This window comes from Brachyhypopomus gauderio, chromosome 2 (assembly GCF_052324685.1).
Source record: "Brachyhypopomus gauderio isolate BG-103 chromosome 2, BGAUD_0.2, whole genome shotgun sequence".
Taxonomy (NCBI): Eukaryota; Metazoa; Chordata; class Actinopteri; order Gymnotiformes; family Hypopomidae; genus Brachyhypopomus; species Brachyhypopomus gauderio.
The window spans coordinates 33,650,880-33,675,100 of NC_135212.1; the positions used below are offsets into that span (position 1 = coordinate 33,650,880).

The 24,221-nt window shown below is 43.9% G+C and overlaps 1 protein-coding gene across 1 annotated transcript in view; it reads left to right on the forward strand.

Moving 5' to 3' along the window:
* Nucleotides 1-621: 621 nt before the first annotated feature.
* LOC143508674 (uncharacterized) overlaps nucleotides 622-24,221 on the forward strand; it is a 57,189-nt gene continuing 33,589 nt past the window's right edge. The window contains exon 1 of the mRNA XM_076997335.1: nucleotides 622-862. The gene's annotated coding sequence lies outside the window, so the exon portion shown is untranslated. The remainder of the gene's footprint in view (nucleotides 863-24,221) is intronic.

A 24,221-nucleotide genomic window follows, 5' to 3' on the forward strand; every position in this document is an offset into this window, starting at 1 on the left:
AAAAAACCCCAGAAGAACTCCCAGCATGACACCACAGACAGCTCCCTGTGCTGTAGACACCACAGACAGCTCCCTGTGCTGTAGACACCACAGACAGCTCCCTGTGCTGTAGACACCACAGACAGCTCCCTGTGTTGAAGAGCCCACCACACTACAGCAGTGCCATGAAGAGAGTCTCACACACACCCACAATCTGACACGTACATGGTCAGTGCAAACACACGTAGAATTATACATATGGTGTACTTTCTAACACACCCACTCACACACACACACACACACACACACACACACACACACACACACACGCACACACACACACACACATAGCTGAAGCAGGCAGTGCTCTGATGTATGCAGGAAGGAGGGGGAAAGTGAATGTGTTTGTGTGTGTGTGTGTGTGTGTGTGTGTGTTTGCCACTTCGCTGCTGAAGTGAGACTGGGAGCACGAGCTCAGGTGGAAAAAGCCCAGCGAGGTGAGGAGTAAAGCATCCTCAAGCAAAGACTTGAGCCCAGAACAAGAGCGATAGAGAGGGAGAGAGAGGGAGGAAGAGGGGGAGGGAGAGAAAGAGAGAGGGAGGGAGGAACTGGGAAAAGGCAAGAACAGGGGAACAGACAAACCAGAGATAAAGGAAGAAACACTAAGGAAGGAAAGGCTAGAGGACTCGGGAGCAGTTTGGAGTGAAGGAACTCAGTGAGGAGGAGGAGAGAGGAGCGGAGGGAAGAGGAGGAGGAGAGAGCTGGTGGCTCTCCTCGCGCTCTCTTTGCACAGAGCAGATGGCAGAGGTGTCGTGATGCTTAACTGTAGCTTCTTCATCTTCTTCATCATCACACTGCAGGTGCCCTCCAGCCACTACACAAGGTAACTGCAGATCTTTACACTTGCAGTGAACCTGTTTACACGTGTAACTTTGGGCTGTGTGTGTGTGTGTGCTTTTCTGATGTCTTTTTTTTTGCATGGCAATTGCTGCATGACTGATGTGAACTATGCCTGTGTGTGTGTGTGTGTGTGTGTGTGTGTGTGTGTGTGTGTGTGTGTGTGTGTGTGTGTGTGTGTGTGTGTGTGTGTGTGTGTGTGTGTGTGTGTGTGTGTGTGTGTGTTGTAGTATGTGAGAGAGAGAACAGGTAAGTTAGTGAGCATGTGTCACACTGTTAGGAACCAGCAATACCAGACAGGCAGAAGTTAGACGCTCCATTGAATCATTGCAGCGATTACTTCCGAGATCTATATTTAGCCGACCAACGGTCCACGCTTTACACTCCGGTGTTCAGCACTCTGGAGCTCCTCCCACCTGTGTGTGCCATATCCCTCTTGCGAGTGTCGTACCCCTCATGTGTATTGTACACCTCTCGCGTATCGTAAACCTCTCATGTGTCGTACCCCTCTCTTGCGCCATACCCCTCTCACGTGTTGTACCCCTCTCACGTGTGTCATAAGCCTCTCTCGTGTCGTAACCCTCTTGCGTGTCATGTCGGTCTCACGTGTGAAAGCCCCAGGCAGTGCTGTCGGACGGGGGACTCCAGCGAGGTTAATGAGTTAGTTATCATCGGGGTGACAGAACGGACTGCAGTCGCCACTCAGAGCTCCGTGGTAACCGTCACACAGCTACGGAGGACGGCGGCATCTCGCCCTCATTCTCCAAGAGAGCCACAGGACATTATTTCCACAGGACATGACTTCTCTTTGGCACAGTTCTGGTCCGCTTCTGTCTGTGTCTGTCTGTGTAATCTCTCTCAGGTTCACACTGAATGGCGTATTAGCAAAACAAATGAGAGAACGTGAAGTGTATTAAATGTATGACTCCGTGTGAAGGACAAACCCCCCTTCCCCGCACACACACCCTCATTCTGCCGTACTGTGTGCATAAATGTGCATTAGCCCAGTATGTTCAAGACCAGATCAGTGAGATGGATGGTCTTGATTGAGGTTTCTCTCTAATGGAACGTTTGTCTTGTGTAAAGCACAGGCAAAGATAGTTATTGGAAGATTTCATCTTGAATTACCTCATTCATAACAATGCTGCCGCCCATCCACAAGGGGCTGGTTTGTGAAATGTGCCATTGTGTGCCCTACCTGCGAAAAAAACAGGCAAAGCGGCATGACTGTGGCTGATTGGCTGTGTGTTCTTCTGAGCCCGCCTCCTGGGGCCACCTTAAACCTGTGGCACTCCTCCACCTGCAGGGTCATTACCATTTCACAGAGAGGTGAGATATGTGCTGCCGTGGCAACATGCAGGTCTGACAGCAGCAGCACCTGTCTTGCACCTGATACACAGAACTTAGCACTGTGCAGGGTGTGTGTGTGTGTGTGTGTGTGTGTGTGTGTGTGTGTGTGTGCGCGCATTAATCCCTTTGTAGAGACCAAATGAACCCATGTTGACATGAAGTTTTAGAACACGTGTGTAAGTAGAGCCGCTGCTCCACGGCTATGAGGGTCTCCCTCTCTTCATGCACTAGCTGTGTGTACAACCAGGCTAGAGCGATTAAGAAGAAGTAATCCACTCACTCCACCCTCTGACATTTTAATCATGGAAAGAACGTCGGCCGGTCAGCTTGAAACCTTCTGTCCTGAAAGGCTTTACCAGAAGTGTGAACGAAATCCGGCAAACACAGTAATAAACCCGGCTTAGTTTGGCTCAGGGTCTTTAACAAAGTGAACCCTGTTATCACACTTCTTCTGAGTGTCCCCGTGTGTTCTGACGGCCAACACCAAACTCGAGGAGCTGTTAGCGAGCCCCGCCCGCATCTCTGCCTCCTCGCGCTGTGGCCAGCTGGGTCTTCGTGTGGTTTTCACTGAGGATGGAAGAGAGGAGAACTCCCAGAACGTCATTACCACATTGCTGTCATTTTACACAGTAGTACTTCAGCTCTGAATCGAGATTGAACCTGTTTACTAAGAAGCCTGAGATGGTTTGCTGCTCCCACAACCCCCCTCCCTCCACGACTGCTGTATGAGCTGGTGAAGCCACACACTAACAGTGCTACACTCTCCAGACCTCATGGCTAGGAGAGTGGAGTGTAGACGTCCGTGTGGAGGAGCAGTCTCCTCCCTGCGCACACTCTGAGCCACATATCCAGAGTGTCCAGGGCAAGAAGCAAACAGAACTCCAGAGCTTAGAGGGCCAGAAACTTGGAAAACACAAATCATGCAGGTGGGACATCACTGTCACAATATCTTAAACCCTCTTTTAAAACAGTACGCTGTGTTGAGGGCTAGCTAATGAATATAATCAGTTACTCTAATGTAGACCTCCCTATCAGCAACTCTAATGTAGACCTCTCTATCAGTGCCTCTAATGTAGACCTCCAATCCTCCTCTGGCATCCTCCTCTTGGCTCTATAAAAGGTTTCACAGAAATCCGGGCTCTCCGTCATCTTTAGAGGGTTCCCTACCCAGCGCTCTTTTGTTTTTAACAGTCACACTCTCCCTCACTCTCCCTATCTATCTCTCACACTCTCTCTCTCCCTTATTCCCTCTCTCACACTCCCCCTCACTCCCTCTTTTCCATATTCCATCTCTTCCTCTCTCCTTCTCTCCCTTAATCACTTTTTCCGTCTACCGTATTCCCTTTCTCCCTCACACCTTCTCTTCCTCACTCCCTCTCTCTCCCTTATTCCCTATCTCCCAATGTCCCTTTCTCCTTTATTCCCCCTCTCCCACTCTCCCTCTCTCCCTTATTCCCTCTCTCCCACTCTCTGACTTCATCTCTCACTCACTGCCTCACTCCCTCTCTCCCTTATTCCCTCTCTCCCTCTCTCCTTCTATCCTCCATGAAGTCTAGACTGAGCTCCATGAAGTCCGCCACATTGGTTTGAGCCCCAGTTCTGTGAGCAGTAATAACCCTGCTGACCAAGAACACACACAGCTCAGTCTCTGGCCTCACACACACACACGTATGTGTCATATGGCATGAGCGCATGCAGTACACCATTTGGCAGTTGCCTCAATACCTTTTTAGTCAAGTTAACAGAAATCAGTTATGAAGTATTTACTGCTCCAGTAATAAACTATGCAGGAGTGCCCAGATGGCGCCCCCTAGAGGCCTTGGTGACTACAGACATTTGCTCCATGCACAACACCTGATGCCACTAGTTAATTAGAGAGAGAGAGAGAGAGAAATTGTAGTAAAGTACACAACATTTCCAGAGAAACAGGACATTTTGGACAGAGGTCCTTCATCAGCTGTACAAACAAAGTAATTCTGATTTAATAGGAGGAGAAACCAGTTTATATATGAAAATGTAAATGTTTTAATTTAGAACATTCATACATTCTGTCTTTTTCTTTGAATTTCCTAATTTCATTGCTGCTATAGCAACAACTGGCTATACAAACAGATATGTCGTTAATACAATGTCCATTAGTATTAAAATGCCTTGACAATGGAAATGACATGTCCTTAAACCTGATGGTCTGAAGGTGATCAACAAATCGATCAGCAAGTCTGTTTTTGGTTTCTCCAATTTAATGCAATAGGCAACTTCTGCTGTGATGCATGAGGATGAATGAGTGAGAACAACTGATCCTTTTGTGCCAGTTATGTATATATATATATATATATATATATATATATATATATATATATATATATATATATATATATATATATATATATATATATATATATATATATATATATATATATATATATACATACATGAAAGAGAGAGAAAGAGAGAAGAGAGAGAGAGGAGAAGAAGAGAGATATGGAGAGAGGGACAGAGAAAGAGATGTTGTGGTGCAATAAACAGTGGTTGCTCTTTGTAGTCCAGCTTCACACACTAGTGTCCACTAGAGTTCTGTGTCTGTTTATCTCTTGTTGTGGTTGGCTCCACTGGTCTTGATACCTGTGGTGTGTGGAGAACTGTGTGCCTCTCTGTGAGTGCATCCAGTCTCATTTGTGAGCAGAGCCAAACTGCAGCAGGTCTAAATCAAAGGCAGTGGGCCTAAAAATAAAATAATGCAGTGTTTCTAAATTGAATACACTGACTGAAACTCAAAAGCAGTGGGTTTCAATCTATTTTAATGGGTCTAACTGACATGTGGTCAGTGTCAGATATGTTATTGGATGGTGTTTGGTGGGTCTAACTGACATGTCTGATATATCTATACATATATATCTATGACAGTTATATTTTTAGTGTCAGATATGTTATTGGATGGTGTTTGGTTGGTCTAACTGACATGTGGTCAGTGTCAGATATGTTATTGGATGGTGTTTGGTGGGTCTAACTGACATGTGGTCAGTGTCAGATATGTTATTGGATGGTGTTTGGTGGGTCTAACTGACATGTGGTCAGTGTCAGATATGTTATTGGATGGTGTTTGGTGGGTCTAACTGACATGTGGTCAGTGTCAGATATGTTATTGGATGGTGTTTGGTGGGCCTAACTGACATGTGGTCAGTGTCAGATATATTATTGGATGGTGTTTGGTGGGTCTAACTGACATGTGGTCAGTGTCAGATATGTTATTGAATGGTGATCCCTGGAGGGAGCTCCATCTCACACCTTAGGAATCAGTGTGCTTTGAAAGTCCTGCGCTCTATCGCCTCTTCACATTGTATGTGTGGAGAAGCCATTCGCACAGCTGTTGTTTTCCACCCGGGACCGATGACTAGTGGACAGTCGTCACTGGTTAGCCGTATGAATAATGGCACCGTGTGCCGTGGTCAGCTGCTCTGGAAGGCGTGGCGGGTGTAGCCGCGGGTGAAGCCGAAGGCCTGGGCATATGTGCTTCTCCACGCTGTGCCAAACCAGCCCATGCGTGCCCAAGCAAGCTCTTCATCCGCCAGGCTGTCTCCACCATAGCTGATAAGCAGAGAGAGAGAGAGAGAGAGAGAGAGAGAGAGTGTGTGTGTCTGTGTGTGTGTGTGTGTGTGTGTGTGTGTGTGTGTGTGTGTGTGTGTGTGTGTGTGTGTGTGTGTGTGTGTGTGTGTGTTTCCTCAAATGTGCAAGCATGTGTTTGTGTGAGCCATTTTCATGTTTTCACTGCTATAAATTAAATTTAACACTTGTGGACAAATCTGCAGGTTCTGAAATATATTTGGTGGCAAACTCGGGGTCTGGTCATTCTGTGATTCTGCAGTGTCACTGCAGGACATGCTGGCCTATTGGTCACACATTGTGACACAGTGCAGTAAACTGTAGTGGCTCTTTCAGTGCCAGCCCTGAGAATCTGTCAGAGGAGTGCTTGAATTGTCTTGAATTGTCATCAAACCAGCATCACTTGCTGACCAGTATAAAGGATGAATTAACTTGTTTAGTGTGAGGATGAGAGAGTGAGAGTGAGGCTGAGAGAGTAAGGCTGAGTATATTTTAGCTCTTATGAGTAACTTATAGGCCTGGGGTTTCAAACTCATTTTCATCGCGGGCCACATCAGCATAATAGTTGCCCACAGAGGGCCATATGTAACATAAATGTACCTACACCTTAATGTTAAATACCTCTGAATTTATTACTTATTCAAGTTACAAATATTACAGATATATTTGCGTAAATGTAAAAAAAAGTTTGCTTGTTGCTCTGTTATTATAACATAAATCCTTAAAATTTAAATCCTTTAAATCCTTAAATTTGTTTTTATGAAACCCACATTACTCCATCAATCAACGATCAAACTATCCAAGTGAATAAAGCGAAATTGATCAGATATATCATTTACTTTGTTCAAAACCTGAAATATCAAATAACTGTGAAAATAGCAATTGAGCTTCAAAAACGCTCCCTCTGAAAAAGACTAAAGCGCGGCGATTTCTTTAGCCACAAGAAAGATAGCTTTTACTGCAGTTTTGTTTGTGGTTGTGAACACACTCTGTTGTGATCACAGTTTGCTTTTTAATTCTTTGACAATTCGTCATTATTTGTATTTCTCAATTACAATTATTGGGAAAATCGCATCGATATGGAAACTGCAGTGTCGAGATGCCGTCACTTCGCGGGTAACATAATTGTGGGAAATGTAGTTTTTGCTCACTTTTACTTCTTTTTTTGGGACAATTTGGCTTTTTAAGCTCTCGTGGGCCACATAAAATGATGCGGCGGGCCACATTTGGCCCGCGGGCCTTGAGTTTGAGTATAACACATCTGTGTTATAGGGCCATGATTACATTTAGCGCCCTCTCTGGTGGAGTATAGGCACTGTATTTTTTACATGCCGTTTGGTTGACCTAAAAAAGATGTTGTTATTGTGTATGTTATTGTGTATGGTTTTATAACCCAGTTGTTTCTGATATTATTGTCAATTTGATTGTGTTTTTTTTTTAAGGCTTCTGAGTCATGCATTTATTGTGATTTCTAGGACCTATGTTGAGTGGATAGCAGGATTCAGGATTCATAAACAGGAAGGTTTATGATATGTCAAAGAGATTCTTTAGGAAAGGTTTTTATTCAGAGCAGAGTGACGTGGAGAATTTCTGGTTTTAAGGTTTTAAAGCCTTAGTCCATAAAGCATATTAAAAATGTTTTCAGATATTTCTCTCCCAGGCTTCGTCTTTTCTTCTTGGTGGATTTACACTTCGTACCAGGATTGAAGGTCTGAACCTTCAGAGGCACTAGTCATGGCAGCATGTGATTGCAGACTCAGTGCTGGGTCTGTGAAGCAAGGATGTTTCACAACAAAGCTAAGATCCTGTGGGCCTCTCAGATCCAGACAGGCAAGCCAGGCAAAGGAGAACCAGGCAAACATTGTGATGCGGTTTAGGGAATGGAAGGAAGAAGGAAATGAGTAAGGTGAAGACCAAACGGACAGTCCCAGTGGAGGCAGGGGCCCTTGAGGCTGTGTCTGCTAAGATGGAGGACTCTGGTTCCAACTGAGCCCAGGCATGACATCATCAATCTCAGTCCAGAAGAGTCCGTCGAGGCAGCAGCAGAAATGCTGTGCTCCAACTCCCAGGCCTGTGGGAGAAAGCATGAGTGTGTGGAAACCATGACCACCCCCTGGAAGGCCGAGACAGAAATACATTATATATATGTTGAGGTGTAGAAATGTGTGCTTTTTCTGCAAGGATGCAGTAATTGAAAGTGGAGGAGATGGGTGAAGGTTTTTTTGCGCTAGCAGTCTGCAATATGATGTCAAAATTCCAGGTTAAAAATACCCAACACCACCCCCACCCCCCGACCTCCCTCCTGCTGCACCTCCATCTCGCTGCACGGTTGGAGGCTGAGGTGCTGGGTCACGCCAACCGTAGCTGCTTACAGCCCGGCTAACAAGGCCGGTGTTCCATCTGGCTTGTCTGGGCTGGGAACGGAGATGGCGGCGTGGACGCGTTTGTGCTGCGTGGTCCCTTCATCCCTGGGCCTGGACTGCAGACACAGAACTGGCAGGACTACATTCTACTGCTGATGAGTTTTAATTGGGGTTGTTTTGTCTCGCAGAAGTCCGATGGACACTTTGGACGCAAATGTCTTTGACACTTTGGTTTCCTATAGCGCATATCAGCTGTTTGTTTTCGTGTTGCTGTCTTTTTTGCCTTAATTAAACAAACCTACACATCTTCCTCAAAAAAGGTGTTTCTCTTGTCCTGAGTACAGTACCTACTGAGTGTAGTTCACCCTGTTCCAGAATATTCCGGGGACTTACTGACAATGAAATATGTACCCAGTGGTTGCAACTTACCGCAGTCATGTGCAGGAATCCTACAGATTATTCTGAATGTGGTGTGTGAGTTTGGATACTGCTGTATCTAGCCAGTCATGTCGCAGGGCTAATGTAGTTTGTGAGTGCCACAGTTTGATCTCAGGAAGATGAAGTCAGTTGCTCATGGGTTTTATTGGCATGTCAGGCAGTTGTGCTGGTATGGAGGTCTCTCCGTATGGCTTCTGTCTGTCCTTCATCACAGCTGCCTCTCCTCCTCCTCTTCCTCCTCTTCTTTTCCTTCAGACTGCACATCTCTGGTGCCTTGCGCTATAGTATGGTGCTCAAACAGTATCCTAAACAGCATCTCCTGGTCCAGAGTGACTGGGAGAACATGGTGCTCCATCCATGGTGCATAAAGAAACCTCGTCATCCCTTCTGTGTCCCAGCATCTGCGGTTTCTGAAAGGTTGCCATGCTGTTACTTTATGCTGTAGTACTGACCAAAAAGATTTTGATAGGTGCCGTGAAATTGCCAGCGACCTTTGCTGATTCTAATGACCGTGCCAAGTCATTTGCAGCGAGTTTTGAATTTAGAAAATGTCACAGCAAGCTTGCAGCAGCACTGATACTTTACACAGGCTTTTAGAGTCATTCCAAATGAAATGGAATCACATGAGTAATAAATATTATCCAAGTGGTGAATTTAATTACACCAGTAAATCATATTATTATGTAATATTACCATGGTAACTAGGCTAGCCCTTCCTTGTGAAGCCAGCATCTTCTGCATATTGGATATGAAACATATCAGGTTTCACTATTAGTCTAGAAAAAGCCTTGGGGACCTTACAGTGTGGCAAAGGACCGTGACTCACTTCATCTATATAGTAAAACCACCACTGTTCACTCTTTGAATGTCCATTTAGATATACAGTAAATGAACACTGTAGATAATAATTCAGCACTGGTGGAAGGAGCATCTCTGTGTGATTTGTCTGTTTTCTGGGGGTGTTTTCCTTCTTCGCCTGCCTGTCCAGTCCAGATTGGGCTCGATATTCTGGATCTGTTCATGCTCTGCTGCCATGTTCAAGTTCAACCACAGAGCTGTCTCTAGGGGCGGTTTGGACACCATGTTTCCAAGGAAAGACTTCCTCTGCATGCTGTCAAGGACAAAGGCAATGCTGGCAATATTCGCTGTGATCTGAGGGTAATGTTTGGCGGATTACCTCACACAACGGTCAGCGCAATAATAGAGTAGTGTTTGGTCAAATATGCTTCAGCAGGAAGGAGTACATGGAAATCAAAAAGTCTTTCAGGCCTTCACATTTTGGGTGTATTTTCCTCAACTGTACCATCTCACTTTACATGACACGTGACCTTCAGGGCAATCTGAGATGCTTTTAACAGGCAATGGCTTGGTCTCGAATTACAGGACAGCAGTGTCATGTCATGGGACAGCGTTCTTTTATCCCTCTCAACTAATACCAACGTGAACCCAGAGTTATTTCTATCTTTAATCTTTTTTTTTCTTTTTTTTTTTTTTACTTATGTTTACTTTTGTTTTTTGTAAAAAAAAAAAAAACATTGAGCTTTTTCTTGATCTGTTCGTGGTCATTTAATAAGGCGGTGCTCCCAGTACGAGGGTGCAGGCAGTTTTGTTTGTTTGTTTTTCAATGACACTTCCACATCCTCCTCCTCTAGTCTTTACTCAGCACCCCTGAGCCACAGGGTACCACCACCTCCCTCAGAAGGCGCCTCCCAGCTCCGCCCACCCGCGCCTCCAGGAGGAGAGGGTCCTCCGGTGCTGCCACATAAACTCCTGCTGGCGTGGCTGAGGTTCTCGCTCTTGGCTGTTTTACGCACTCAAGCTCAGCTCCTAGTATTAGTTATACGAATGGCTCGTGGTTGTTATGATGGTAGATCTCCAAAGCAGAGCATCCTGGGTAATTTGCTAGCAATTAGGCCCCGCACGGATGCCCGTGAATCCCCGCGCGTTTGCCTGTTGGACCGTGGAGGGTTGAGGTGAGCAGTCCCAGGAGAGCACTGCCATAGCTCGTTAGCTTTCTTCAGCCCAGAGCCGTAATGGAATCGGTAAAGGTATCGCTAACGAGCCACAGAGCACAACGACTTAAGGCTGTCATGAATCATTACAGGACTTCCTGTTTTGGCTCTCAAATGTCCCAGGCCTCAAGACCTGCTCTCTACAAGAAAATCAGTGAACGCACCATGCTGTGTGATCCTGACAATGCACACTCTGATCACTACATAGACCAAAGGGCTTGCATAGTTTATTTATAATAAGTCAATGACAAGTTGATATGTGTGGGGTAGACATTGCTCCAGTGGTAACTGTACACTGCAGATTCCCAGTGTTAATTGTATTGCAGTTACACCTGAAAGTCCACAGGATTCTATTTAAAGAATTGGTCTCACTTTCATCACCCCAAGCAGCAAGGCACATATGTACATGACTGGAAGCCTCTTTTGAGACTATGCGGGAAAATGGAAGTCTTGGTGCATAGAGAGCTCATATTCCTGAATATGACCAAAAGCTAGACTGACCCCGAGCAAATCGATTTTTTTCACCATATTGAAAAGCTCCTTCTTGGATGAAGCAACAGTGCCCTGTTATCTTACGCACAAGAGAGTCTCACACTTTGCTGAAAACAGCTGCACCAGAAAAGCATCCGGAAGCCACCATGCTATCACGCCTCCCCTCCCTAATGAAGACAAACCCATCCCTCGAGGAAACGCTTAACGATCGGTCCCAACCTGCTCAGAAAGAGGGCGAGAAAATGTATGATCAAAGCAATTGTGCTGAAAATAGCCTGGCCAGAGTCAGCATCTGTGAAAGCCCCTTTCTGAAGACACATGCTCCAAATTTGACTTTTGCTGGGAATACATTTGGACATTAAGAGGCATGTTAATGGGGTGTGCCAGGGCTTCGTCAGGCAGATGTAACCGATGATGGAGAGGAACTTTGATCAGGCTCTGATTTGATTGGATAGGTCTGAATCGGCTATCGCTTTTCGGTTGGCTCTGCACGGCATGCATATCACAGTGATTAATCATTGTCGAATGGTGATCATTCACAAGACTTAAGTAGGGTAGGACTGTATCAGTTGGGGACCATTCTCCCCACACTGGTTCAGACCACTGCTTCAGTACTTCTGATAGTCTGCCTGGACCAGGCAACCTTGTTACATAATAATATTCCCTCTGTGATTAATGAGACTAATAATATTTCAGTTAATCTCTTAGACTTGGCAGAGCAGTAGCTCATCTGTTGCTCTATAGCCTGTATGGGTTTAAGGGCTTTTTATCTGAACTGTGCCACTGCAGTATGTAGTTGATATTGTACAGGTGTCTGCTTAAAGAGAATGTTTTTATCACGAGTGAAAAGTGAGAATGTTTTATGACTCTGAAGATATTTGGGTTCCTCATGTAATGTCATAAAATAAGACATTTCTACACTTAAAAAACAAAAACACCAAACTTAAAAACATATGTATGGCAACTGGGAGACCAAATCTTAATTAATATAAAATAATGTTTTCTCAGCAAGATTTAAAATCCATAAATGTACAGACGTTTACATTAAAATTATGTTTCATTCTGTAGTTTTATTCACAAAATCATTTTCATCAATAATTCTTTCAAATGATGCACTTTCATTGATACTTTGATTAAGGACTTTTCAGGCTATACAAATAATATCTTCTCTCCTGGAAAACAGTAAATAGCACATTTTCAGCATGTTTTTATATTACATATATATGCAAAAAAATTTCAAACTGAATCAAAGCCAGAATGCACTGGTTCTGAATAATGACTGATTAGGCACTGGTTCTGAATATTGACAGATTAGGCACTGGTGTGGATGAGCCTCAAATCTGAGCAATTTGAAAGCACACATACCAGCAGAAAACCTAAGAGCTGCCTAAACCATTGAATGTGATCTACAATAACTTAAATGGCTACAAAATAAAAGCCAACAAAATTATGAATTATAAGACATACAAAATTGATAAAACACATTCTAATAAATTATTAAGGTTTATGCTTTAGAAGATGCATCCCCCTCCACCCACACACACACACACACACACACACACACACAGCCGCTTGTAAAGAAAGGTGCTGAAGAGTGAAGGCCTCAGGTGTACAGAGTGAAAGATCACAGAGCCTCACAGAGTTCGAAGTCATGGAAGCTAAGTGAATGCGTTTATCCTCTGTATCTCAGTGGAAAGGATCAAACCCAGCTGGTGCTCTGGACTGCTCGTTAGCAACAGACAAGTTGTGGAGTGGCAACACCTAGAGTCATTATTTGAATGTCTCTAGAGATAAATCTGACCTTGATGGTCTACGGGAAGGTGCATCCATATACCATGCTCCTCAATCTCCTGACGTTCCTCATGCTCCTCATGCTCTCTGATTATAGGATGCCATCATATCTGATCTTTGTCTGAACCCTCTAAGCTGCTAAGCTATTACAAAAAAACAGTTATAAAGCTGCTAGGACCCAAAGGGATAATATTTGATGTACAATATTGATCCTTAATGATAATTAGGACATATAGAATTTTTCATTTCCTGACATTCGCAAGAAAAGAAATAAGACACTATTGTATTTGGGTTTGGTAATGTACTGTAGTTTGTGTTTGGGTTAGGTGATGTAGTTTGTGTTTGGGTTAGGTAATGTAGTTTGTGTTTGGGTTAGGTAATGTAGTTGTGATGGGCAGCGTGAGCAAAATAAAATGGAAGCGATCAGGGGGGTATTCCAGAAAGCGGGTTTAACAAAATCTAAACTTAACCCTGAACTCTGAGTTGTCTTACCCCGAGCTGACATACTTAGAGTTTGTCGGCTGATCGGAGTTAAAGTAATCAGGGTCACTCAACTCTGAGTAGGTTGACCCAGACAGAAGCGCGTTCACGCGTAACTATGAAAGGCATTCTTAATGGAACGCAGAAAAATAGGATTTATCATGGACTTAAATGCGAAAATCAGCTGAGCATCGTATTTCACACCACTGTAGCTTGACGTATTAATGACTGCGTATGCAGAATATTTAGATATTATTAAACGTAAATGTAATACTGCGGTAGCTGCTAGAGAAAGGCAGTCAGCATGTCAAAAAATTGCCAACAGAGTTAATGCCTGAGTGAAAATGATATTTTTACATTTAGTAGTGATATTTTTACATTACTCTGAGCCCCTTCAGGCACTGGAACCTGGCCTCGAGGATTCCTAGGGTCATTTGAATTCTTGCCCTGGTTTTGCTGTGGGCCTGATTGTAGCGGGACTGTGGTCCAGGTGCAGGATCTGAATAGGGAGTCATAAGGTAGGCCTATAGGACAGGCAGGGATACCCTCTGTCTCCATGAAGGAGGCCGTCATAGTGTCCTATAATCACACTAGGGTTTGCAATGATTTAACTATCACACTGCATGTGAATAACTAGCATAACTACCTCAGGCCTACTCTATTCAGATTTGTTGTACAGTGTGGAATCATACACGGATCCTGGCCATCTGGTTTCAACATTTGTGATGAGGTGGGAAGCATCACATATGATCTTGATAGGGAGAACGGTCAGTCCAATTCAATTCAACTTTATTGTCAGTATGCTGAAACAGGGTTGTACAGCACAATGAAACACTTTTAGGCTAGGCCTCAGTGCAATTACATACTACAAAATATCACAGCAGCAATTACATACAACATGTGCAGGACAACATAGTGCAAGACGGTCATGGTGCAAGCCAGGCAATAGACATTAAATAAGCAAGGTAAAAAAAATTTAAAATAGATAACAGTATAAGGTATGAAATATAAAAATATAAGTACAATATGTACAGTGTGTGAGTGGGTGTGAGGTAGGTAAATGGGACAGGGATAAAGTGCATGGTGCCAAATGGCTGGTGGACTGGTCTCTGGACTGGTGGCAAATCTGAGATATAGTCAGGGGGAGGTAAGTCTATATATGTCCAGTTTGAGGGAAAGTGGCTGGTGACAATACCTACGTTATTTTTGTTACCATTAAAGATAAGTACATTATTCATTAAGTATTATAAAGGTTAGTACCTGTACATTTTCTGTTTATGTAATCGCCTTCATGTTCTAATGGTGCTGGAATAGGTAGCATATATAGGTTCCATCAATGCAGCCAATCACTCTAGGAAATCCTTAAAATGTAAATGGAATGAAGTTTGTTATATACTGCTTCTCCTTTGCTTAATTTCTTTATTGTCCATGTGAATTAAAGACAAACCAACGATGCTGTGGAATTCCTCTTTGATGTCCATAACTGGCTTATGCCCAGGAAACACCACAAAACTGGACACTAGTCACTTTAATGCCAGACATTTCGGACAGACCGACATACAGTAGCTTTGCTGACAGATCCCGCATCTCCTACACTATAAAAAAAACTTCCACTAGCAAAAAACGAAGAGCGATGTATAACAATCTGGAGAGAATTTAGGGCTGATCCGCGATGTGTAATATTTGAAATGTGACGCTTAATAATTTTATTGATGTAAGTAATGGATTGTGCTGAAAAACGATAACGTTCATTAAAAATAATCCGAAAATGATAGTAGGCGTCTATTCGGGATTTTATAAGGCGTTCCCAACGAAGAGCTCGGCGAATAAACTGAGCTTTAATATCCACATGATCCCCGAGGAGGGCGGCATGGTGGTGTGGTGGTTAGCACTGTCGCCTCACAGCAAGGTGGTCTGGGTTCGATTCTCGGTCTGGGCTGCTCTGTGTGGAGTTTGCATGTTCTCCCTGTGCCTGTGTGGGTTTCCTCCGGGTACTCCGGTTTCCTCCCACAGTCCAAAGACATGCGTGTTAGGTTGATTGATCACTCTAAATTGCCCGTAGGTGTGAGTGCGTGCGTGTGTGTTGGCCATGCGGTGGACTGGCGACCTGCCCATGGTGTACCCTGCCTTTGCCCGGAGATGCTGGGATTGGATCCCGTGACCCCGACTAGTGGGATTAAGCGGTTCAGATAATGGATGGATGGATGGATGATCCCAGAGGAAAGGACATGTCATGATGACGTGTTTGTAACTCTGGTTCAGGTCCAAGTTAACCTGCCAGCGAGCAGGTTAGCTTCAGAGCGTAAGGTGCTATAGTAACTGACTCAGGTTCTCTCTAAGCTCGGTTTCTGGAACGGAAAACCTCGAGTTTCCGTGAACTTTTTTCTGAGTTAACTTACCCGGTTTTCTCGCTTAACCCGCTTCTTGGAATACCCCAAGGAATACCCCATCTCAGGGAAAATGGAAGGTTTAATAGAAAAAGTGCACAAACCAAAACCCATGACTTAGATCCAAATGAAGGATATAATGACCAGCGGTCAACTGGTACAAAGACAATACATATATAGACAAACAAACGACCCATGAGACGGATCACGGGCTCTGCCCCCCTGAGGGACGAACACAACACAACAACAACAACGACAACTGCCGCTGTAGATGGAGGCGACCGGTAGGGGGCCCGCCGTACCGTGACAGTAGTTTGCCGGGGAGAATGTTGAGAAGGGCAAGTCCAATCTTGCTATTAGCATAAAGGACCTCTCCAACATTAATATATTAATTACATAAGTACTAATCAATGTATAGTCAACCACATTTTCTTGTTTTTCCTCACGTATTATCTAAACCAATCATGTTAGGCCAGAATACACATGTTTGGGAAGGGCAGATCTTGAAAACTGTTTTAAAGAAGAATTTTCCACTGAAGATTCATAATACACTTTTGATGTAGAATGGAGAAATCCACTTACCATGAAAGACTCAGGCTCAACAAGAACAGAGACCACCTGGGTGGATAATGCCTGACACCATAGGAACCATATAGCTCTAGTAACCCTCACAGGTGTTTCTAGTGACTACCATTTCCAACCACAATGACAATGTGTGGATGCCATGGAAAAAGAACCCTGACCATACAAACAAAATGGAGGAATGGAGGAAAGGACCCAGAAAACAATGGTGATACAAGGCTAAGGCGACACGAAGACCAATGCTATGTTCTATGCAGCATCCAGAAAGCCTTTATTTAAGTGACAACCGAGCTGGGACAGAAGATCATTGACCAGAGGGAGATATGGTCAGCCAATAAACACAAGCTTCAATACCCAAACGTCCAGTAGCTCAAGAGCTTCCTGATCACCAAGAGCTTCAGAAGATCCTCATGTTTGGGGATGGAATTAGACCCTCCTATTCTGGAAGTATGAATGAGCTTGAACGTGCAGAGTATCCAATTCTCGGGCTAGCCACACTGAAACAGAGCAGACAGCCAGAAAATCCCTCTAGCCACCATGTCAGTCGCTGCTCAGATAAGAACTACCAGCACAAACTCCAGTAAATTACCTACAGTTATTGAAGGGAACGAGAGACATGCTTGGTTGAATGCCATGGAAGGACAGTCTTGACATCACTTCTTATGACTCTAACAGAGCAGAAAGGCATTCAAGACAACTCAGACAAACCAAGAACATGATACACAGGACAATCTTTGGAAGCTTTCATACGACAATAGGTACATGCCAAAGCATTGGATAACCCTGAAAACGAGGAGACCCTCGAGACAGGGGTTATGTGCAGAGTCCGTAAATGTTACTATTGAAGGAATTCCATGGAATTACTCTGTGGAGGAGAATAATGTTGTAAACTATGGATTTGCAGTAGAAGGATGTGATTACAGGGCAATGGAAGAATAGGACAAAATGAAACGATGTTCCAAGGGGAGGGAAATGTAAGGGATGAAAGTGTTACAGAAGAAAACGAGTTGGCAGTGGATGCTGCAGTCATCAGAGAAGCCAGAAAAACCAAATGTATAAAAACATCAGATGTACTGGCTGACTTAGCAGAAGTTGTGATAGATGCTAAAATAGATGCAGAAAGAAAAAAAAGCACAAGCCGGCTGTTGCAGAGATGTTTGAAGAACACACAGAGAAACCAGCCACAGATGCAATGTACACAGAAGATGAACAGATGAGCAGAAAGCAGATGAAGTCGCAGCAGTTTTGAAACAGTTTGAAACTTCTGTTGTGCTTGTGCAATTCAGCACAATTCTACACAGGCAATGTACTGACAGTGGAATTACTAAGGAAACATCTCAGTCTCAGGAGGGCATAGGTCAAGATCCAAACAAGTCAGCAGGTCCTAAATGACCAATGAGAGTGAGGATGGAGACACATCATCTGAAAGAGGCCAGAAACCCAGACAGGAGATAAAGATAACAACAGAAAGAAAAAGAAAGAAAGAAATACACAGATGACAGACTAACTGAGAAATGAAGGAGGGGAAAAACAGCAGAAACAAACATATTGGAGGGTTGGAGCTAAGAGTGGGAAAGCAAAGAGAAGAGAGCGAGACCGTTTAACAGAAATGTGTTCAGAAAATGAACACAGACACTGTTGTGTTTACCCATTACTGTGTAACTGCGGGTCAGGGAGGTTACTCACCATTGGTGCACTCCCCCTGGAGCCACAGGCCACCCTATGGGTGTCACCTTCTCAGACGGTAGTGAAGCTTCATATGGAGCAGTGCTGTACCTCCGCTGGGAGACTGCAGGTGGAGTTATTGTCAGACTCGTCGAGTCTAAAGCTAAACTAACCCCACTAGATCAAAAGGGTGATGCCATCAAAGCAGAGCTGTGTGGAGCTGTCTTCGCAACGCGTCTGAGGTCCTTCTTCGAAAAGCACTGTTACATTCAAGTCGACAAGTGGGTCCACATAGTTGATAGCCAGACCATTCTTGGAGCCATCCAGAAGGATAGCTATGGCTACCAGTCTTTCTTTGCCAATCGGGTAGGGGAAATCCAAATGGCCGGGCCCGTCGACAGTTAGAGATGGGTCGAAGGGAAAGTAAATATTGCTGACCTCATCACGAGGGGAGCACCCCCTGAAGATCTTGCTGAAGGATCAGCTTGGCAGGAAGGCCCTGCATTCCTCAAACTCCCTTTTGAAAATTGGCCCGTGAAAACGGCCGGAGAGGTTCTCTCCTCTGTCACCGGAGATGTTGCAGCACTTCAAAGGAAGGCGTTCTCTTTAACAGTCACGTCAGTTGCAGTTCAGTTCAGGAAATGGTCAGCCCAGAGCATCATTGCTCTTGTGGATCTGGTTGAGCCTAAGCGATTCAGCTCTCTGTCGCGCCTATGTGGGGCTGTCGGCTGGCTGAAGAGAGCAGTAGACACCTGGCTGAGCAGACGCGCCTTGACCCCTAAAGCCTTAAAGTGGGAGGGAAAAACTTACCTCTCAGCAGAAGAAAGGGCTGTTGCTTTTAACTTTTTGGCCCTTGAGGCCCAGCACGGCGTCACGTTCCGAGATTCGATGCTTGATCGCCTAGTCGTTCAAAGAGAGCCAACCATAGGCCTTCTTGTCTGTGGAGGGAGAGTCCAGTGTTTGGACGAAGATAAAGTCGTCGTTCCATTGATCCCATTCCGTTCAAGGCTTGCATCTCTATTAGTCAAAGAAGCCCATGAAGAAAATCATGAAGGTATCGCTCCAACTCTCCTTCGAACACGAAAAAAGGCCTGGATTACGCAGGGACGAAAACTCGTCAAAAAGATGCTAAATAATTGCATCACCTGTGCAAAGCAAAGAGCCAAACTATGCCAGCAGGTCATGAGCGACCTACCCCCTGAACGCACCCAGAGAGCTTGCCCCTTTGAGTTCACCACACTTGACCTCTTTGGTCCTTTTGAGGTTAAGGATAGTGTAAAAAGAAGGACGTCAAAGAAAGTGTGGGGAATCGTTTACTGCTGTATGGCCTCCAGGGCAGTCCATGCGGACCTTACCGATGACCAGTCAGCAGAGAGCTTCCTTTTGGCATACACTCGCTTTGTCGCCCTAAGGGGGCATCCAAGGAAACTGTGGTCCGATCGGGGGACGAACTTCGTCGGCGCCAAACCAGCCCTGCAGCAGTTCTACAAGCATCTGGATTGCCTGCAGACCTTATCCATGGAAAATGTGGCTGCAAAACATGGAACCGAGTGGAAGTGGGAGTTCCACCCGGCAGATGCACCACACAGGAATGGAGCTGCAGAGGCTGCTGTGAAGCTTCTTAAGAGGGCGCTCACAAACCTCGGTGGGATCACAGGTTCCCTCACATGGGGAGAACTACAGACACTCCTTTACCAGGCTGCCAACTTAACCAACGAACGGCCAATCGATGCCAGAGCTCAAGAGCAGGAGAATTCCATCGAGTACTTGACACCAAACTCCCTCATCCTGGGTAGGGCTTCGATGGTGGGAGACACGTCTGGCCTCACCCTAGAGACCCATTCTTGGCGCCGGTTGCGAGCTATCCAAATCGGGGTGGATCGCTTCTGGGCCAAATGGAGGGAGCTTGCTGGGCCAAACCTCTTCGTTCGTCAAAAGTGGCACCGGTCGGAGAGAAATGTCAGAGTCGGCGATCTCGTCTGGGTAGCTGACCCAAATGCCCTGAGAGGTCAGTTTCGCCTGGGCAGAGTTCTGAATGTGTACCCTGACGGCAAGGGGATTGTCCGGGATGCTGACATTGCGACTTGTACAGGCAGTCTTGCTTCTCAGTCAGGCTGCCGCAAGAAAAGCAGCTCTCCTAAACCCTATGTAATAATCAAGAGGGACGTAAGAAGGCTCGTGGTCCTTCTTCCTGTGGAAGATCAAATTCCTCCGACGATTTGACTCCTTTTTCCTTACAAGTGTTTGTGGTGTACGCCGAACGCTGCCACTATACTCCGAAAAAAAAAAAAAAAAGAAAAAGTGTGTTTTAAAGTGTGACCTCATTGAATCTTGCGATCATTCAGTCAAGTGGGAGGTGTTGTGTTTACCCATTACTGTGTAACTGCGGGTCAGGGAGGTTACTCACCATTGGTGCACGTAGCCAGCTATCTTCTAAATATAGTCCAATGCGAGCTCATTGTGAGCAGTTGGTGTCCAATAAGAAGCCACAAACAATGTTTAAGTTGCGCTCGCGCGAGATTATGAACATGGCGTTTTATCATTGACGGCGGCGCATCACCAGTAAGTCACCTCTCTCTCTCGTTCAGCTGCGATTTCTAACGTTGTCTTTGGCTCAATTTAAATGCGTATACGTATAGCTTAGTCTGAGTTTAGCGCGTATACCGTTTCGCTGCTTTAACCGACGTTAGCACCGCTTAAGGACTGTTTTTGCTGTGTTTTCCAACTCAGTTGTGTTCTGCCACGCGTCTGCATGTTATCTGTTGCATGATGGGAGATGTAGTCCGCACACTTTGCAGTTTAGCGCTTGATTTCTATTGAGTAAACGCAACTGTTTGACTACAATTATATTTATGGCTTTGTGTCTTTGATAAAACGGTTAAGTGTTTATATTAATCATTATTATTATTAATCACTACGCATTTACGGTTAAATATTGAAATGGGTTTACCAGGTAAATGTTAGGTCAGCTAGTTATTGCACTGTGCTACCCCTGCCAAGTATTTTCACTGTTTATGTGTTACATTTATTGCATTTGTGCATTGTTTATATATTATATTAACCCTGGGGTTAATTTAAATATCCTGCATTTTTATGAGCATGGCTGTATGGCCTTATTTATACCATGTTACTTATGTATACGGTTTTTTTTGTACTTTTAGGTTTATGACCTAAGAGCTACCTAAATGCTGACTAAGAGCCAACTAAAGGCTGCCTAAAAGCTGTGGGAATAACCTGAAAGAAAAAAAAATAAACAAATCCACAAAGAGTTATATCTGTCTGCCGTTTCGTCAATGCCCTTTCGGTGGGAAAACCGAACAGACACATAACAGACAAATTAAGCATGAATTAAAACAGACAAAGCACAAATAAGGAGGAAGGAAAAGATGAAGATGAAATATGTGAAAGAAAAGAATCACAGGGAAGAACATGACAAGAGTGATAAAAGGTCATATGATAAAGAGAATCTTGGCTGGATGGGAAGAGGCGTATGAGAGAGGGAGGAGGAAGTGATGAGGAGAAGACAAAGGTATGCTGAAGAACAAAGAAAACAAGATGAAATACAAAAGACCAATGAAAGAACAGTTGAAAGGAAAAGAGAAAAGGAGAGATTTAAGAGCTGATTATCCTAACATTGGAATCTCAGTCAGACATTTTAAATGACTTCTAGGCTGATGAAATTGAGTTGTCTAACCGTTCTTATAAGCTGTCTAAAAATACTAAAAGCCTCATCCAGACACTCTTTGCCTCTTTGGATTGAATGAATCACATTTTTTGACTGTCTTTTCTTAACCTTGGCCCCATTGTTAGAGTTATTCTTAAATATGTACTGATATGTCATGGCCTGGTGGTAGGGAACTGGTCTTGTGACCGGAGGGTCGTGGGTTCAATTCCCAGACCTGAGGCCATGACTGAGGTGCCATTGAGCAAGGCACCTAACCCCAACTGCTCCCCTGGCGCTGGGCTAGGGCTGCCCACCGCTCTGGGCACGTGTGCACCACAGCCCCCTAGTAATCACTGGTGTGTGTGTGTGTGTGTTAACTGCACAGATGGGTATAAAGCGGAGGACAAATTTCGATTGCGGTGTAAAAAATGACAATTGACAAATATGGAACATTTTTAAAAAAAAATCACAAATTAGCCCAATGCCATTTTATGGTGCTTTTCTACTGCACGGTCCAGTCCGGTATGGTTTATGTATGTGTATCCATGTGTTTTCCAGATATGTAGCATTGCAACTTTTAAATTGCCGTCTAACTCATAAAGCCGTCTACGATCGCTGGGTTTCATCAACTATGCCATGAATTAAGCCCGTTTAAAGTATTTTACTAGCTGTTAACATAGCCATAGACTGATTCACCTCAAATTAAACTTTAACTTTATACATTACAAATAATATATATATTACCAAATATTACTATTACCAAAAACAAATCTATATAACTATGAGAGAGAGATCTCCTCTCATAGCATGGTTCTGCTAGACATAAATACTTTTAACACTTAATTTCTTAAGGGCTTAATTAAAATACATAACTGTAATAAGTATATCATAACCATGTTCTTCACAAGTGTCATCAATATGAAATATTTATATTGTTGTTATATAATATTGTTTATATTGTTGGGATTATTTGATGTTTGATGGGAATCACCTTAATGGTGCTGATTTACTCTTTTCAGTCTGTTTTTGAGTCATATGGACAATCCTGAGAATCCAGCCAATCAAATGGGTCACGATTTGAAAGCAACTTGTCAGTGTTTTTCTGATCCCTCTTCTGAATTGTTGTCATAACACATTCACACATCAGAATTGGATCCTTATGTGGATCTGTTTTTAACTCCTAGTCACACAATTTCTTCTCTTTTTTTACTTTTTTTTATTTGTCCATGATGGATCATGTTTATCAAAAATATTGTTTTGTTGTAAGTGAATTTTAATGAGGTCTGCAGTTAATGGCTGTTGTGTAACAGTGACTATCTGGCATCCTGTTAGATGGGGAACTCATTATCACTGCATTCTTCCTGTAGTAATGATTCATTATCCAGCTAATCTGGATTAGCTCTATTACTCTTGATCTACTCCCCACTCTCTCTCTATCCCCCACCCTCCCTATCCCTCACTCTCTCTCTATCCCTCACTCTCTCTCTCTATCTCTCCGTCTCTTTCTTTCTCTCTTTCTCTTTCTTGCTCTGTCCTTCAAATTCATATTCACATTGCTTTATTACCATGAATTGTAATTAACAACTCTCGCCATAGCAATAAAGTTATTACTGTAACATTAAAAGTGTGTGAGGTATGTGTATTAGGTACGTGAGCAGAGGAAGTGTGTGACGTGTGTGTTAGTGTGTGTGTGTGTGTGTTATATACGTGAGTAGAGGAAGTGTGTATCAAACTATCCATCTCTTTTAATTAGTGTGGAGTAAAAATGTTACAATAATATCTTCACAGCATACTCGCATGTATATTACGTATGTGAGTAGAGGAAGTGTGTGAGGTGTGTGTATTATGTACATGAGCAGAGGAAGTGTGTGTGTGTGTGTGTGTGTCGATGGGTGTGTGCATTAGGTACGTGAGCAGAGGAAGTGTGTGAGGTGTGTGTATTACGTAAGTGAGTAGAGGAAGTGTGTGAGGTGTGTGCATTAGGTACATGAACACAGGAAGTGTGTGATGTGTGTTTATGTGTGTTATGTACATGAGTAGAGGAAGTGTGTGTGTGTGTGTGTGTGTGTGTGATGTATGTGAGCAGAGGAAGACTGTGAGGTGTTTGGATTAGGTATGTGAGTAGAGGAAGCGTGTGAGATTATGTGTATTAGGTACGTGAGCAGAGGAAGTGTCCATTTCTCTATTTCTCTCTCTATCTCTCTCTCTTCCTCTCTGTCCCCCTCTTACCCTCCCTCTCACCTTCTCCAGTAAATGTAATTAAGTTAATAGCATAGACTTTGTTGATTACAATGTTAAGAGATGCATCAGAAGAATTGAAAAAAATCACAAGAGTTCACCTGACCTGCTTTCTGCTCTCCTATAAATACCTGACAAGTCCTCTTGGTACGAGTGACACTCGAACATCTGAGTAACCCGGCTGAACCTTTCAGTCATACAGCTCAAATTGCTGTTTGGAAGCATGTGTTGTAATACTACCAAATACCTGAGCAATTATTCACTGCAGCGATTCCAGAATGAA